Source organism: Hylobates moloch, unplaced genomic scaffold (genome assembly GCF_009828535.3).
Source record: "Hylobates moloch isolate HMO894 unplaced genomic scaffold, HMol_V3 SCAFFOLD_8, whole genome shotgun sequence".
In the NCBI taxonomy this organism is placed as follows: domain Eukaryota; kingdom Metazoa; phylum Chordata; class Mammalia; order Primates; family Hylobatidae; genus Hylobates; species Hylobates moloch.
The window spans coordinates 31,826,718-31,842,715 of NW_026652283.1; the positions used below are offsets into that span (position 1 = coordinate 31,826,718).

At 46.5% G+C, this 15,998-nt stretch overlaps 1 pseudogene; it reads right to left on the reverse strand.

The window, feature by feature from the left end:
• Positions 1-462: 462 nt before the first annotated feature.
• LOC116472255 (large ribosomal subunit protein uL11-like) lies at positions 463-959 on the reverse strand (annotated as a pseudogene).
• Between the last annotated feature and the right edge of the window lie 15,039 nt (positions 960-15,998).

Below are 15,998 nucleotides of genomic sequence, written 5' to 3' on the forward strand. Positions count from 1 at the left end.
CAATGTAGGTTCTTTCTATTTTCCATAAGTGTTAGCCGGCTGAGAAATAAAGAGAGACAGTACAAAGAGAGGAATTTTATAGCTGGGCTGCCAGGGGTGACATCACATATCAGTAGGACTGTGATGCCCGCCTGAGTCTCAGACCAACAAGTTTTTATTAAGGGTTTCAAAAGGGGAGAGGGTGTAAGAACAGAGAGTAGGTACAAAGATCACATGCTTCAAAGAGCAAAAAGCAGAACCGCTGATAAGAGTCTAACAAAGATCACATGCTTCTGAGGGAACAGGGCAAAGGGCAAAAGCAGAACCACTGATTAGGGTCCAACAAAGATCACAGGGCAAAGGGCAAAAGTAGAACCACTGATAAGGGTCTATGTTCAGCGGTGCACGTATTGTCTTGATAAACATCTTTTTTTTTTTTTCTAGTTGGCAAATGATCCTTTATTGAAATATTTTCCTTTGTGCTTAACTGGTTGGGCATTCCACAGCACTACTGTTGATGTCATCTATGATGTCATGAGGGTGGTGGCCATTGACATTACAGCCTACAGACTGGGCAGTCCCCAGGATCTCTTTAATGGTTCCAGAGAGTTCTCTGGCTAAGGATCAGTGCTGCATCTGTCAAGCAATGTTGACGATTTCATCAAAAGTTGTATTCCTACTGTGTTTAATGTTTTTCTGTTTCTGTCTGTCTCTTGGTGCTTCCTTGAGGGCTTTGATGATCAGGGCAGAGGCAGAAGCCACCACTTCAATCTGGGCCTGTCTGTTCTGAATGGTCAGTTTCACTGTAACCCTCAGGCCCTTCCAGTCACCTGTTGCCTTGGCAATGTCATTACCACCCTTTTTTGGAGACAGACCAGGGGGCCGATCTTGGGGGCCAGCGCAGAAGTGGCACTGACTTCACCTCCGGTGCACCTCAGGTATATGACTTTGATCTCGTTAGGGTTGGACTTCGGCGGCATGGTGGAGGCAGCTGGTGTTGGATGAACCTGGATTTGGGACGACTAAAGAAAGTTGCACCTTGGCCTCCTCTGAGGTGAAAGTTGACAGCAATAAAACGTCTTAAACAGGTGGGCGGATCACGAGGTCAGGAGATCGAGACCATCCTGGCTAACACGGTGAAACCCCGTCTCTACTAAAAATACAAAAAATTAGCCAGGCGAGGTGGTGGGCGCTTGTAATCCCAGCTATGCGGGAGGCTGAGGCAGGAGAATGGCGTGAACCCCAGGGGGCGGAGCCTGCAGTGAGCCGAGATCGCGCCACTGCACTCCAGCCTGGGCGACAGTGAGACTCTGTCTCAAAAAAAAAAAAAGACGTCTTAAACAACAGAAAACAGAGTTTGAGATCAAAGAACCAGTCTGACCACAAATTTACTAGCGCTGAGTTTTCCCAACCCTAGTAAGCCTAAGGGTTCTGCAGGAGACGAGGGCTTATCTCAGTCCTTATCTCAACTGCACAAGACAGACATTCCCAGAGTGGCCATTTGTAGACCTCCCCCCAGGGATGCATTCTTTTCCCAGGGTATTAATATTAATATTTCTTGTTAGGAAAAGAATTTAGCGATATGTTTCATACTTGCACGTCCATTTGTAGGCCCTCTGCAAGAAGAAAAATATGACTCTTTTTGCCCGACCCCGCAGGCAGTCAGACCTTATGGTTGTCTTCCCTTTTTCCATAAAAATCACTATTATTCTGTTCTTTTTCAAGGTGCACTGATTTCGTATTGTTCAAACACACGTTTTACAATCAATTTGTACAGTTAACACAATTGTCACAGTGGTCTTGAGGTGACGTACATCCTCAGCTTACAAAGATAACAGGATTAAGAGATTAAAGACAGGCATAAGAAATTATAAAAGTATTGTTTCAGAACTGATAAATGTCCATATTAAGAGGAAATCTTCACAATTTATGTTCCTCTGCTGCGGCTCCAGCAGATCCCTCCGTTCGGGGTCCCTGACTTCCCGTAACACCTTTCTTCTACTCATTCCCTTCCTGCTGTGTCTTCCTTAGGTCCTCTTTGCTTTCCTCCATTGCTCCTTCCTAAACACCCCCCTTTTGCTGGACAATATCCCTTCGTGATGCCTTACACCTAAGTGATGATGATAACCAACTTAGCTAAGCTTTTCGTTTTAAACCTTGGTCAAGTTCAGGTTTGCATAATCTAGTTAAGAACCTTCTAAATCCTCCTACGTAAAGAGGAAAATTCATTGAAAAATTTAGGATTATTTTAAGAATTTATAGGATGGAGGCCTGGTGCAGTGGCTCACGCCTGTAATCCCAGCACTTTGGGAGGCCAAAATAGGCGGATCACAAGGTCAGGAGTTCAAGACTAGCCTGGCCAATATGGTGAAACCCCATCTCTATTAAAAATACAAAAATTAACAGGGCGTGGTGGCACATGCCTGTAGTCTCAGCTACTCAGGAGGCTGAGGCAGAAGAATCGCTTGAACCCGGGAGGCAGAGGTTGCAGTGAGCCAAGATCATGCCACAGCACTCCAACCTGGGCGACAGAGCAAGACTCCATCTCAAAAAAAAGAAAAAATATTTTATAGGATGGATACTGTAATCTCTATCCATGAGTTCATCTCCTTACAGAATTCAGAGATGATGAAACTCATATAATTAATGGATCTTCTCTTATGCTCTCCAGATAGAAGATCTTGAAGAATTTTTATTTTTTATATATATTTTTAAGAGACAGGATTACGCCATGTTGCCCAGTCTGGTCTCAAACTCCTGGGCTCAAGCTGTCCTCCTGCCTCGGCCACCCAAAGTGCAGGGATTACAGGTGTGAGCCACGGTGCCCAGCCAAATCTTGAAGAATTAGTTAGGGACATAACTTCTCAAAGGATAAATCCAGTTTTGTTTTGTTTTGTTTTGTTTTTGAGATGGATTCTCACTCTGTCGCCCAGGCTGGAGTGCGGTGGCATGATCTCGGCTCACTGCAACCTCCACATCCTGAGCTCAAGTGATTCTCCTGCCTCAGCCTCCCAAGTAGCTGGGATTACAGTCGCCTGTGACTGCAGCTGGCTAATTTTCGTATTTTTAGTAGAGATGGGGTTTCACCAACTTGGCCAGGCTGGTCTTGAACTCCTGACCTCATGATCTACCTGCCTTGACCTCCCAAAGTGCTGGGATTACAGGTGTGAGCCACTGTGCCCGGCCATAAATCCAGTTTTATCAGACTAAAGTGAATTATCTTGATCACGACATCATCATGCAAAAGGGGAAGTCTCTTTTCCTTCAGAGAAAGGACGCTCTTTATGATTTTACCTGGCCAATTACCGGAACATAATTTAGAGAATTTCATGGACTCATGATATTGTAGACAGTGGATTCTGAATTTGTCTATACTGGCTCCCCCTTTCTATAATCAAAACTAGTTGACACACCCGAGTTTTTGTCCCAAATAAACTAATTGGCTGCATCCAATCAGACTGGTTCTTGGCCACTACTTCATTTGCGTAGAACCAACGGGAAACCTCGAGGGTATTTAAACCCCAGAAAATTCTGTAACCGATACTCTGAACCACTTGCTGGAGATCACTCCAACCCTGGGGAGTGTACTTTCATTTAAAATAAATCCCTGCTTTCACTGTCTCGCTTCATGTGTTTGTCCAATTCTTTGTTTAAAATGCCAAGAACTGGGACAACTACCCTCAACTGGTAACATATTTTGGTGAGCCAGCCAGGAGGTAAGCCCAAAGTTTGGGATTTATTTTTCTCTTTTTCCTCTTTCTCTTTCTCTCTTCCTTTCCAATTTGGGATCCTTGGTGGACAGCACCTAAGCATGGAGACAACAGCATGTTTCTGGCCAGGGCCACTCTCCAGTGAAACTGAAAGGTTTCCATGTGGAAGCACCTGACTGCCACCAACTGGCTTGAGACCAAGTCCTTTACTTTTTCGGTCTTTCAGTCGCCATTTTCTAGTAGACTGTTGGTAATTGAAGGCAACTGGCTGGGGCCAGTCTCTGGTGTTACCTGAAGGCCAAGGAGTGAATGGGGATGGCTGCCTTGCCTGGAACGGGGAAGGACTCTTTTCTGTCTCTTCTGGTTATAGTCCCTGATGCCTATGTGTGATGTAATTGGCAGTGGAAGCTTACCCAGGGCTAACTCATACATGTTTCAGGTGACTTAAACCTTCTTTCCTTATGCTGAATTCTTTCCTTCCCTACTCGACTGGCTAAGGACAAGTCAGAGGGCTTGGGCATGTTGTAGATGGTCTGTGTGAGTCATGGGGGTGGATTCATAAAAGGGAATTTATATACAATTTAATCTTGCCTAAATGTAGAGAGTTAAAGAATTGTTTTAAGTGGGATAGGAAAAAAAATCCAAAGGTTTGACTACAAATTAATTCTAGAAGTCAAGGCCTTCATCCAAGGACAAGAGGGAAAGCTCATAGTGGGCCATCAGTGGTGGAGGGAACCATTCCAAAGTGGTGCTGGCACCCATGTGAGTTTAGTGCCATCTGACAGGCTAAGATGGGGCCCTTAAGGGGTATGCCCCCTGGGAACCCCAATCAGGGGCCAGAATTTTTCCAGGGGGATGCCCCAGCTAAAATTTCAGTTACCTAATGAGCCCTCAACTTTTCAAAGTTCTCTTCTCTTTTCCAGACCACTGTGGGCAACTCTCCATTGATTCCACCTGATTCCCCACTTGGCTGCATCCTCTAGGATTGAAATCAATTTGACCCTGACAATCTAAAGAGAAAACGTATGATTTTTGTTTCTGCAATACTCTTTGTCCCCATTATAAGCTGCCCAGCCTGGAACAATGGGTGGTCAATAGTAACCTTAATTATGACACCATCCTGCAATTAGACCTATTTTTTAAAAGGCAGGGCAAATCGTCAGAAATCCCATATGTATAGGCCTTCATGGACCTATACTAGAACCTAATAATTCCCCCAAAGGGAAGTCCAAAGGCAGAACTAGATATTATAGATGACCCCCTTTTACAAGGGCCACCTGTCTCTCAGGGTGAACAGCAACTGCCTCCATATAGCCCCATGCCAAGTGTTCCTGAGGCTAAAACCCAAACACTGGGGACCCTACTCAGTCCCCCTCACACTCGGAGGGGAACAGCACATTCAACTCTCCCTCCAGCCCTGCTACCCCTTAGGAAGTAGCAGGAGCCAAGGGGCCAGTCCTAGTGCAGGTCCCCTTTTCTATAACTAATATACAATAATGTAAGGGAAAATGAGGAAGCTCTTCTGAGAATCCCAGGAAATTCATAGACGGGCTCCAGACTTTGACCTTAGCCTTTGATCTCTCATGGAGGGATGCTCAATTCATTCTAGCAATCTGTTACACCCCCTTTGAAAAGGAAAGCGTCCTTCAGGCTGCCCGCCGGGAAGCAGATAATTTATTTGCCCGAAACCCTCAGGGCAATCACCCAGGACCAGACACAGTCCCTACTACTGATCGTATCTGGGACTATAACACACCCATGGGAATTAACAACTGGGCTAAATTTCTTTAGGCTCTCCTTGGAGGAATGAGAAAGGGAAAAACTAAAGCAGTAAATTATGATAAAGTAAGGGAGGTTACACAGGGAAAGGAGGAAAATTCAGCCATGTTTCATGGCAGGCTGGAGGAAGCTTTTAACAAATACACTAATCTGGACCCTTCTTCTCCCAAAGGCAAAATACGAATGGCACAGCATTTCATTAGCCAGTCTGCCCCAGCCATTAGACATAAGCTCCAAAAACTACAGATGGGGCCACAAACTAATCAAAATCAGCTTCTTGATACCACCTTTATGGTTTATAACAATCGTGACCTGGTGGAAGGAAAAAGGGAGCAAAATAAAACAGCAAGCAGGCTGGGCGCAGTGGATCACGCCTGTAATTCCAGCACTCTGGGAGGCCGAGTGGGCGGATCACCTGAGGTTGGGATTTCAAGACCAGCCTGACCAACATGGAATAACCCCGCCTCTACTAAAAATATAAAATTTTCTAAGCCTAGTGGCACATGCCTGTAATCTCAGCTACTCAAGAGGCTGAGGCAGGAGAATTGCTTGAACCCAGGAGGTGGAGGTTGCGGTGAGCCAAGATTGTGCCATTGCACTCTAGCCTGAGCAAGAAAAGTGAAACTCTGTCTCAAAAAAAAAATAAAAAATAAAAAAAAAGAGGCCGGGCGCAGTGGCTCACGCTTGTAATCCCAGCACTTTGGGAGGCTGAGGCGGGCAGATCACGAGGTCAGGAGATCGAGACCACGGTGAAACCCCGTCTCTACTAAAAATACAAAAAATTAGCCAGGCGTGGTGGCGGGCACCTGTAGTCCCAGCTACTCGGAGAGGCTGAGGCAGGAGAATGGCGTGAACCCGGGAGGCGGAGCTTGCAGTGAGCCGAGATTGCTCCACTGCACTCCAGCCTGGGCGACAGAGCGAGACTCGGTCCCAAAAAAAAAAAAAAAAAAAGAAAAATGGCAAGCCAAAATTATGGCAGCCATCACTGGCGATGCTGTGAATGCCCAAAGAGTGTCCAAAGGAAACCAGAAGAGCCATAAGGATGATGCCAGCAAGGCCTCTTGCTTCAAATGCAAGAAAGCTGGGCATTGGGCAAAGGATTGTACTAAGCATATGCCAGGCCCTTGCCAAAAACGTGAGGGTACTGGTTATGACCCCTGGCACTGGAGGATTGACTGCCCTAGTTCCCACTGAGGGGCTTGGTCAGTCAAAGCTCTAGCAGTGCAAAAGGAGGAATTAGATGAAGACTGAAGGGGCCTGGGCTCCTCCTCATTGCCCCTGTCCAGGAACATTATAATTACTACTGAGGAGCCCCGGGTAACTCTGGCTGTGATCGGCCCCCAAATTCAATTTATTTTTGATACAGGAGCAAATTAGTCTGTCCTTACTGCTTGTGCAGGAAAACTTTCTTCCCAGTCCATGAGTGTTATGGGAATGGAAGGAGGGCCACAAACAAGATTCTTCACTCCTCCTTTGATTTGTCAATTTGAGAAACAATTCTTCCAACAGGAATTTCTAGTAGTACCAAGCTGCCCAGTCCTCCTGTTGGGGAGATAGTATGGTTAAAATAGGGGCACTACTACAATTTAAGCATCACCCAGTGAAATTGCTAATAGTCAAAAATACAATGTCCCAGACCACATTAATAAACAGGCTAACCTACTAGCATGGTATACTGGGAAACCGGGGAAAGCTAAAACAGAAGTGCCGGCCGGGCACGGTGGCTCACACTTGTAATCCCAGCACTTTGGGAGGCCAAGGCGGGCGGATCACGAGGTCAGGAGATCAAGACCATGGTGAAACCCCGTCTCTACTAAAAATACAAAAAATTAGCTGGGCATGGTGGTGGGCGCCTGTAGTCCCAGCTACTCGGAGAGGCTGAGGCAGGAGAATGGCGTGAACCCAGAAGGCGGAGCTTGCAGTGAGCCGAGATCGCACCACTGCATGCCAGCCTGGGTGACAGAGCGAGACTCTGTCTCAAAAAAAACAAAAAACAAAAAAAAAACAAAACCAGAAGTGCCAGTCAAAACACAGTTTAAAGACCCCAGCTATTTTCCCAATTGAAAATAATACCAAGCCAAGGCCAGCACAGTGGCTTATGGCTGTAATCTCAGCACTTTGGGAGGCGGAAGTGGGTGGATCATGAGGTCAAGAGATCGAGACCATCCTGGCCAACATGATGAAACCCCATCTGTACTAAAAATACAAAACTTGGCAGGGCGCGGTGGCTCACGCCTGTAATCCCAGCACTTTGGGAGGCTGAGGTGGGTGGATCACGAGGTCAGGAGATCGAGACCATCCTGGCTAACATGGTGAAACCCCGTCTCTACTAAAAATACAAAAAATTAGCCAGGCATGTTGGCAGGCACCTGTAGTCCCAGCTACTCGGGAGGCTGAGGCAGGAGAATGGCGTGAACCCGGGAGGCGGAGCTTGCAGTGAGCAGAGATTGCGCCACTGCACTCCAGCCTGGAAGACAGTGAGACTCCGTCTCAAAAAAAAAAAAATACAAAACTTAGCTGGGTGTGGTGGTGCACACCTGTAGTCCCAGCTACTCAAGAGGCTGAGGCAGGAGAATCACTTGAGCCCAGGAGGCAGAGGTTGCAGTGAGCCAAGATTGCGCCACTGCACTCCAGCCTGGTGACAGAGTGAGAGTCTGTCTCAAAACAACTACAAAAAAGTACCCAGCCAGGCACGGTGGCTCACGCCTGTAATCCCAGCACTTTGGGAGGCCGAGGTAAGTGGATCACCTGAGGTCAGGAGTTCGAGACCAGCCTGGCCAACATGGTGAAACCCTGTCTCTACTAAAAATACAAAAATTAGCTGGGCATGGTGGCACATGCCTGTAATCCCAGCTACTCAGGAGGCTGAGGCATGAGAATCGCTTGAACCCAGGAGGTGAAGGTTGCAGTGGGCCGAGATTGTGCCACTGCACTCCAGCTTGGGCAACAGAGTGAGACTCCGTCTCAAAAACAAAAACAAAAATAAGAAACCAATTAAGCTGGAAGCAAGAAAAGGCTTCATAGTTAAAATAGTTGAGATATCCAGAGCTGAGATATTACTTACTGATGGGCTCTGAAAACCCTTCAAATTCTCCCTGCAACATCCCCATCTTACCTGTTCTAAAGGCTTTGAGGGAATACCGGCTAGTACGGGATCTCAGAATAATTAATGAGGCCGTTATCCCTGGCCATCCATTGGTGGTGGATCCATATATACCCTCTTGGCTCAGGTGGCAGGGGATGCAAAATAGTTTTCAGTCCTAGACCTAAAAGATGCTTTCTTCTCCATTCCTCTGCCCCCAGAGTCCCAATATCTTTTTGCTTTTGAATGGGAAAATCCTAGTACCAGAGAAAAATAATACACTTGGATGATGCTCCCTCAGGGCTTCCGGAATAGCCCCCATTTCTTTGCCTGAGCCTTAGAGAGGGATCTGAGGGATCTGCAGTTGGAGAATGGGAGTATGCTCTAGTATATGGATGACCTTCTTGTGTGTATCCAACCTGGGTGGCTTCTGACCAAAATACTATACACACTTTGAATTTCCTGGAAGACGGGATTCAAAGATGGCTCAGATTACCCTCCGATGGTTCCAATATTTTGGATATGTCTTAACACCTGGAGCCTAGCAAATATCCCCAGAATGAGCACAAGCCCTATGTGGTTTGAGCCCTGCCTCCAACACCAAGCAGCAGCTTTATTCTTTTTGGGGAATGGCTGGGTTTTGCAGAATATGGGTACCAAATTTTGGGCTCATAACAAAGCCTCTATGTGAAGCAACAAGGGGGTCTGAAAATGAGCTAATGGAATGGGCCCCAGAAATGAGAGAAGCCTTTACCAAGCTAAAACAGGCCCTTATCCAGGCTCTCGCTCTCGGCATCCCAGACCTAACTAAGCCCTTCTCCTTGTATGTGGCAGAGAAGAGGGCCATAGCTGTGGGAGTACTAGCCCAGAAATTAGGATCAGAACCCAGACCAACCACCTACTTCTTTTCTTTTCTTTTTTTTTTTTTTTGAGATGGAGTCTCGCACTGTTGCAGGGGCTGGTGTGTATTGGCACAATCTCAGCTCATTGCAACCTCCACCTCCCAGGTTCAAGCAATTCTCCTGCCTCAGCCTCCTGAGTAGCTAGGATTACAGGCGCCCACCACCTTGCCTGGCTAATTTTTTTGTATTTTTAGTAGAGACAGCGTTTCACTATGTTGGCCAGGCTGGTCTTGAACTCCTGACCTTGTGATCTGCCCGCTTCAGTCTCCCAAAGTGCTGGGATTACAGGTGTGAGCCACCACGCCCGGGCCCAACTGCCTACAACTGCCTACTTTTCAAAGAAGTTGAATGGAGTGGCCTCGCGATGGCCAAGTTGCCTGCGGGCAATAGCAGCCACTGCTATGTTAGTGGAGGAAGCCACTAAAATCAACCTGGGCCAACTGCTGGAAGTTATAACCCCCAATCCGGTAAAGTCAATCTTAGAGATAAAGGGACACAGCCAGGCACAGTGGCTCACACCTGTAATCCCAGCACTTTGGAAGGTAGAGGTGAGTGGATCACCTGAGGTCAGGAGTTCGAGACCAGCCTGGACAACATGGTGAAACCCCATCTCTACTAAAAATACAAAAGTGAGCTGGGCATGGTGGTGGGTGCCTGTAATCCCAGCTACTCGGGAGGCCGAGGCAGGAGAATCGCTTGAACCAGGGAGTCGGAGGTTGCAGTGAGCCAAGATCGCGCCACTGCACTCAAGCCTGGCAACAGAGCGAGACTCCGTCTTAAAAAAAAAGAGATCAGCCTCTTCCAGATTCTGAGGGTGACTGGTTCATAGATGGCAGTAGTTTTTTGTCAAATGGGGAGCGCAGAGCTGGATATGCAATAGTAAATCACAATACCATCACTGAAGCCCAGCCACTGCCCCCTGGCACATCTGCACAAAAGGCTGAAATCGTTGCTTTTACTGGAGCATTAATGCTGGGACAAAGGAAAAATCTTAACATCGATACAGATTCTAAATATGCATTCCTTGTGGTTCATACTCTTGCTACAATCTGGAAAGGAAGAGGACTGCTACTAGCCAGCAAACACTGCCCTATAAAGCATGGGCTTGAAATTATTCAGTTATTAGCAACAATACACCTGCCAAAGGCCGTAGCTATAATCTATTGTAGGGGACATCAAAGGGACTTAACTCCTATGGCACAAAGGAACAGAAAGGCTGATAGAGAAGCAAAAGCTGAAGCCCTCAGGGTGCAATCCCAACAGATCCTAGCACTACTTCCTTTCTACGATTCCCCAATAGAACCTGAATACACACTGTAGAGTTAATAACGGAGGGGGGGACAAAAGCAAGGATCCTGGTGGTATATGGGATCAAAAGCATATCTCCCTCAAACAGCCCAGTGGAGAATTGTAAAAACCCTGCTTGACTCCTTCCATATGGGGAGAGATGCCACCCTCGCCATGGTTAACAGGCTCTTCGTTGGGCCTAACTTAGCAGGTCTGTCAAGTCTGCTCGCTGGGTGCACTTAATAACCTGGGACACAAAATGCCTCCCCTAATAGAACTGGTCCAGAGGGGAGGAACTTACCCAGGGGAAGACTGGCAATTAGACTTCACCCATATGCCAGCTTGTAGAAGATAAAAGTTTTTTGTTTTTTTTTTTAGATGGAGTCTCGCTTTGTCACCAGGCCGAAGTGCAGTGGCATAATCTTAGCTGACTGCAGTCTCCACCTCCCGGGTTCAAGCCATTCTCCTGCCTCAGCCTCCTGAGTAGCTGGGATTATAGGTGTGTGCCGCCACACCCAGCTAATTTTTGTACTTTTTTAGTAGAGATGGGGTTTCACCATGTTGGTCAAATTGGTCTCGATCTCCTGACATCTGGTGACCTGCCTGCCTCGGCCTCCCAAAGTGTTGGGATTACAGGCATGAGCCACCATGCCTGGCTAATTTTATATTTTTTAGTAGAGACAGGGTGTCTCCATGTTGGTCAGGCTGGTCTCAAACTCCTTACCTCAGGTGATCTGCCCCCCTTGGCCTCCCAAAGTGCTGGGATTACAGGTGTGAGCCACCTCGCCCGGCCTAAAGGTTCTCTTAAAAGAAATAATACCTAAGTTTAGATTACCTAAGAGTCTCCAAAGTGATAATGGCCTGACCTTTATCTCCCAAATAAATCACAGTGTTGCTAAGGCTCTCAAAATTTGTGTTAGTCAAGGTTCTCTAGAGGAACAGAACTAATAGGATAGATGTATATATAAAAGGGAGTTTATTAAGGAGTATTGACTCACACAATCACAGGGTGAGGTCCCACAATAGGCCGTCTGCAAGTCGAGAAGCAAGGCAGCCAGTATGAGTCTCAAAGCTGAAGAACTTGGAGTCTGATGTTCAAGGGCAGAAAGCATCCAGCATGGTAGAAAGATGTAGGCTGGGAGGCTAAGCCAGTCTAATCCCTCCACATTCTTCTGCCTGCTTTTATTCTGGCTGCACTGGCAGCTGATTAGATTTTGCTACCCAGATTGAGGGTGGGTCTGCCTTTCCCAGTTCATTGACTGGAATGTTAATCTCCTTTGGCAACGTCATCACAGATAACACCAAGGAGCAATACTTTGCATCCTTCAATCAAGTCGACACTCAATATTAGCCATCATAGAATCAAATACTATTTACATTCAGCATGGAGGCCTCAATCCTCCAGGAAAGTAGAAGGGGCTAACCAAACTCTAAAATGAGTGTTATCTAAGCTATGTCAGGAAATATTAGAAACTTTGGTCAGCCTACTGCCCATAGTCCTCTTAAGGACCTGTAATACCCCTAGAGCAGAAATTAATATAAGCTCATACGAAATGTTATACGGAAGGCCATTCTTAACGAATGATCTAATTACTGATTCAGAAACAGCCAGTTTAGTAAAATACCTAGCTAACCTAGGTCAATTTCAGCAGGCTTTACAAAAGATTGGAACTCAAAGGCTCCCCAAACTGGGAACTAACCAGTAACCCAAAATCAAGCCAGGATAAGGCACTTGTTGAAACATGCAAGGAGGGATCCCCTGCTCAACAATTGCAACCCAAATGGAAGGGACCGTTTTCAGTGGTAATGGCCACACCTTCTGTGGTCAAAGGACTGGGATTAGATCGTTCAATACATCTTTCAAGGATCAAGTCTGCGATACCTGAAGCCCCAGACCTGGAACCTGAAGTTCCCATCATCCACTACACTGTGAACCGGTGGAAGCCCTGAAGTACCTGTTTAGAAGGCAGCCAAAAGAGAAGAAGCCTACCAATTTTCCTTGGTGTTTTGTTGCATCATTACTGTAGTCTGGATAACAGTAGCCATGTTTTTATATTTTTTGCAGATTGATTTCCATCTTTCAAATGGTTGGAATCACTTCCTTTGTAGTAATTAAACAATTTAAAACTTTTTTTTTTTTTTTTTTTGAGAAGGAGTCTTGCTCTGTCACCAGGCTGGAGCGCAGAGACGTGATCTCCACTCACTGCAACCTCCGCCTCCTGGGTTCAAGTGATTCTCCTGCCTCAGCCTCTGAGTACCTGGGACTACAGGCACGCACCACCATGCCCAGCTAATTTTTGTATTTTTAGTAGAGACAGGGTTTCACCATGTTGGCCAGGATGGTCTTGATCTCTTGACCTTGTGATCCACCTGCCTCGGCCTCCCAAAGTGTTGGGATTACAGGCGTGAGCCACCGCTCCCGGCCTAAACAAAATGTTGTTTTTGTTTTGTTTTGTTTTGTTTTTGAGACGGAATCTTGCTCTGTCACCCAGGCTGGAGTGCAGTGGTACGATCTCGGCTCACTGCAAGCTCTGCCTCCCGGGTTCACACCATTCTCCTGCCTCAACCTCCCGAGTAGCTGGGACTACAGGCGCCCACCACCAAGCCCAGCTAATTTTTTGTATTTTTAGTAGAGAAAGGGTTTCACCGGGTTAGCCAGGATGGTCTCGATCTCCTGACCTCATGATCCGCCCCCCTCAGCCTCCCAAAGTGCTAGAATTACAGGCGTAAGCCACTGCACCCGGCCAACAGAATGTTTTAATTCATTCCTATAACAAATATCCCTGACAGCATAGGTATCCACCCCTGAAATTCTCATTAAATCTTTTAACCAAATTCATTTTCTCTCGCCTAGAGACCATCAAGCTTCAGATGATGAGCAACAGGGTTTCCAGCCAGTTCCAAATAAAGACAGCACCCCTGGCCATCAAGAAACTACTCTGTTGGCCGGGCACAGTGGCTCACACCTGTAATCCCAGCACTTTGGGAGGCTGAGGTGGGTGAATCACGAGGTTAGGAGAGCGAGACCATCCTGGCCAACATGGTGAAACCCCGTCTCTACTAAGAATACAAAAATTGGCTGGGTGTGGTGGCTCACGCCTATAATCCCAGCTAGTCAGAGGCTGAGGCAGGAGAATCGCTTGAACCCAGCAGGGTGACAAGAGCGAAACTCCATCTTTAAAATAAAAAAGCTGTCTGTGGGTGGGCGCTATGTGAGAATCAAACAAGGAAACTATCAAGCTGCACTCACTGTCACAACCCACTGAGATTTGCTCAGATCCAGCCATCCCTCAGGCCAAATCTGCACAAGAGTTTGATAGTTTTTATTTGAACAAATTTCTACTTAGTGTGATATATAATTCATTCAAAATTACATGTTTTGAAGAAAAAATAATTTTTTTTTAAATTTAAGAGTCAGGGTCTTGCTCTGTTGCCCAGGCTGGAGTGCAGTGGTGCAATCATAGCTCCCCTGCAACTTCAAACTCCTGGGCTCAAGTGATTCCTCACCTCAGCATCCCAAGTAGCTAGAACTACCGGCACCACCACACTTGTTATTTTTCTGAACTATTGTAGGAGAGCCTAAAAGTCACCTCTACTCATCTTAGTTCTTAAGTAGGACTTCCTTAAGTAGGGTCCAGAAATCAAATTGACACAAGACATCAAAAAGAGAAGAGCATACATGTTTTATTAATTTTTGCATGTACGTGGGGACCCTCACAAGAGAGTGAAGACTCAAAGAAATGACAAAAGTGGGAAGATTTTTCACTTTTCAGATAAAGAATGACAAATTTGTGAAGAATGACAAGACAAAGGGATATGGGCTGGAGTAGTAAATTCCAGGGCAGTCACTAGGAGATTTATGGAGAGGTGTAAAGCTAGTGGAAGATAAGGGTTAGTTTAGTAAGTTTATTTATACAGGCCTGTTGGATCATCAGTTCCCGGTCTCTGGAGATAGGGGTGGTTTTCTCACCCTGGTACAAAGAAGCATCCTCCTCAAAGGAATTTTTATGGATTATAACAGGTAGGAAAGGACAGGTCAGCTACCTCTTTCTTTTTTTCTTTCTCTCTCACTTTCTTTCCTTTTTTTTGACTCAGGGTCTTGCTGTGTCTCCCAGGCTGGAGTGCAGCAGCATGGCATGGTCTTGACTCACTGGAACCTCTGTCTCCCTGCCTCCCGGGTTCAAGCAATCCTCCCACCTCAGCCTCCCGAGTAGCTGGGACCACAGTGCATGCCGCCACACCCAGCTAATTTTTGTATTTTTTGTAGAGATGGGGTTTCACTGTGTTGCCCAGGTTAGTCTTGAACTCCTGACCTCAAAAACGATCCACCCGCCTTGGCCTCCCAAAGTGCTAGGAATAGAGGCATAAGCCACCACACCTGGCCCTTTCTTTCCTTTCTTCTTGACAGTGTCTCACTCTTTTGCCAAGGCTGGAGTGCAGTGGCACGATCACGGCTCACTGCGACCTCAAACTCCTGCGCTCAAGTGATCCTTCCACCTCGACCTTCCGAGTGGCTGTGGCACAGGCATGTGCCGCCATGCCTGGCTAGCTCGTCCTTTCTGCAACTACAGTTTCTCAAGTGTCTTCAGCTTGAAACAATCAGTATACTGATTCAGCAGATTTTGGAGTGGCACATCCTTCACTCCTTCACTATGAGTTCATCTCACAGAAATGAGATGGTAACTGGCTTTGCTGTTAGAAGTCCCGGAATTTCGGGCCGGGTGTGGTGGCTCACGCCTGTAATCCCAGCACTTTGGGAGGCCGAGGTGGGCAGATCACGAGGTCAGGAGATGGAGACCATCCTGGCTAACACGGTGAAACCCTGTCTCTACTAAAAAAAAACAAAAAATTAGCCAGGCGTGCTGGCGGGCACCTGTGGTCCCAGCTACTTGGGAGGCTGAGGCAGGAGAATGGTGTGAACCCGGGAGGCGGAGCTTGCAGTGAGCAGAGATGGTGCCACTGCACTCCAGCCTGGGCAACAGAGCGAGACTCCGTCTCAAAAAAAAAAAAAAAAAAAAAGCAGTACCCGAATTTCAAAATAAAAGTCCTAGACTTAAAAAGTCTGAATGTTATGCTGTGTGTTTTTTGCCTCCAAGATTTTAGTTTCAGACTAAAGTAGCCAGGGTTATAAGTAATACAAAAGTGTGATGGCTTTGTATTCTGTCGACTTAGCTAAATTCAAACTAAGTGTCCTAGCTTCCTTCCCTGAATGATTCTGAGTTGCAGTAGACTACAGAAGAAACGTGAACAAGTTTTAGA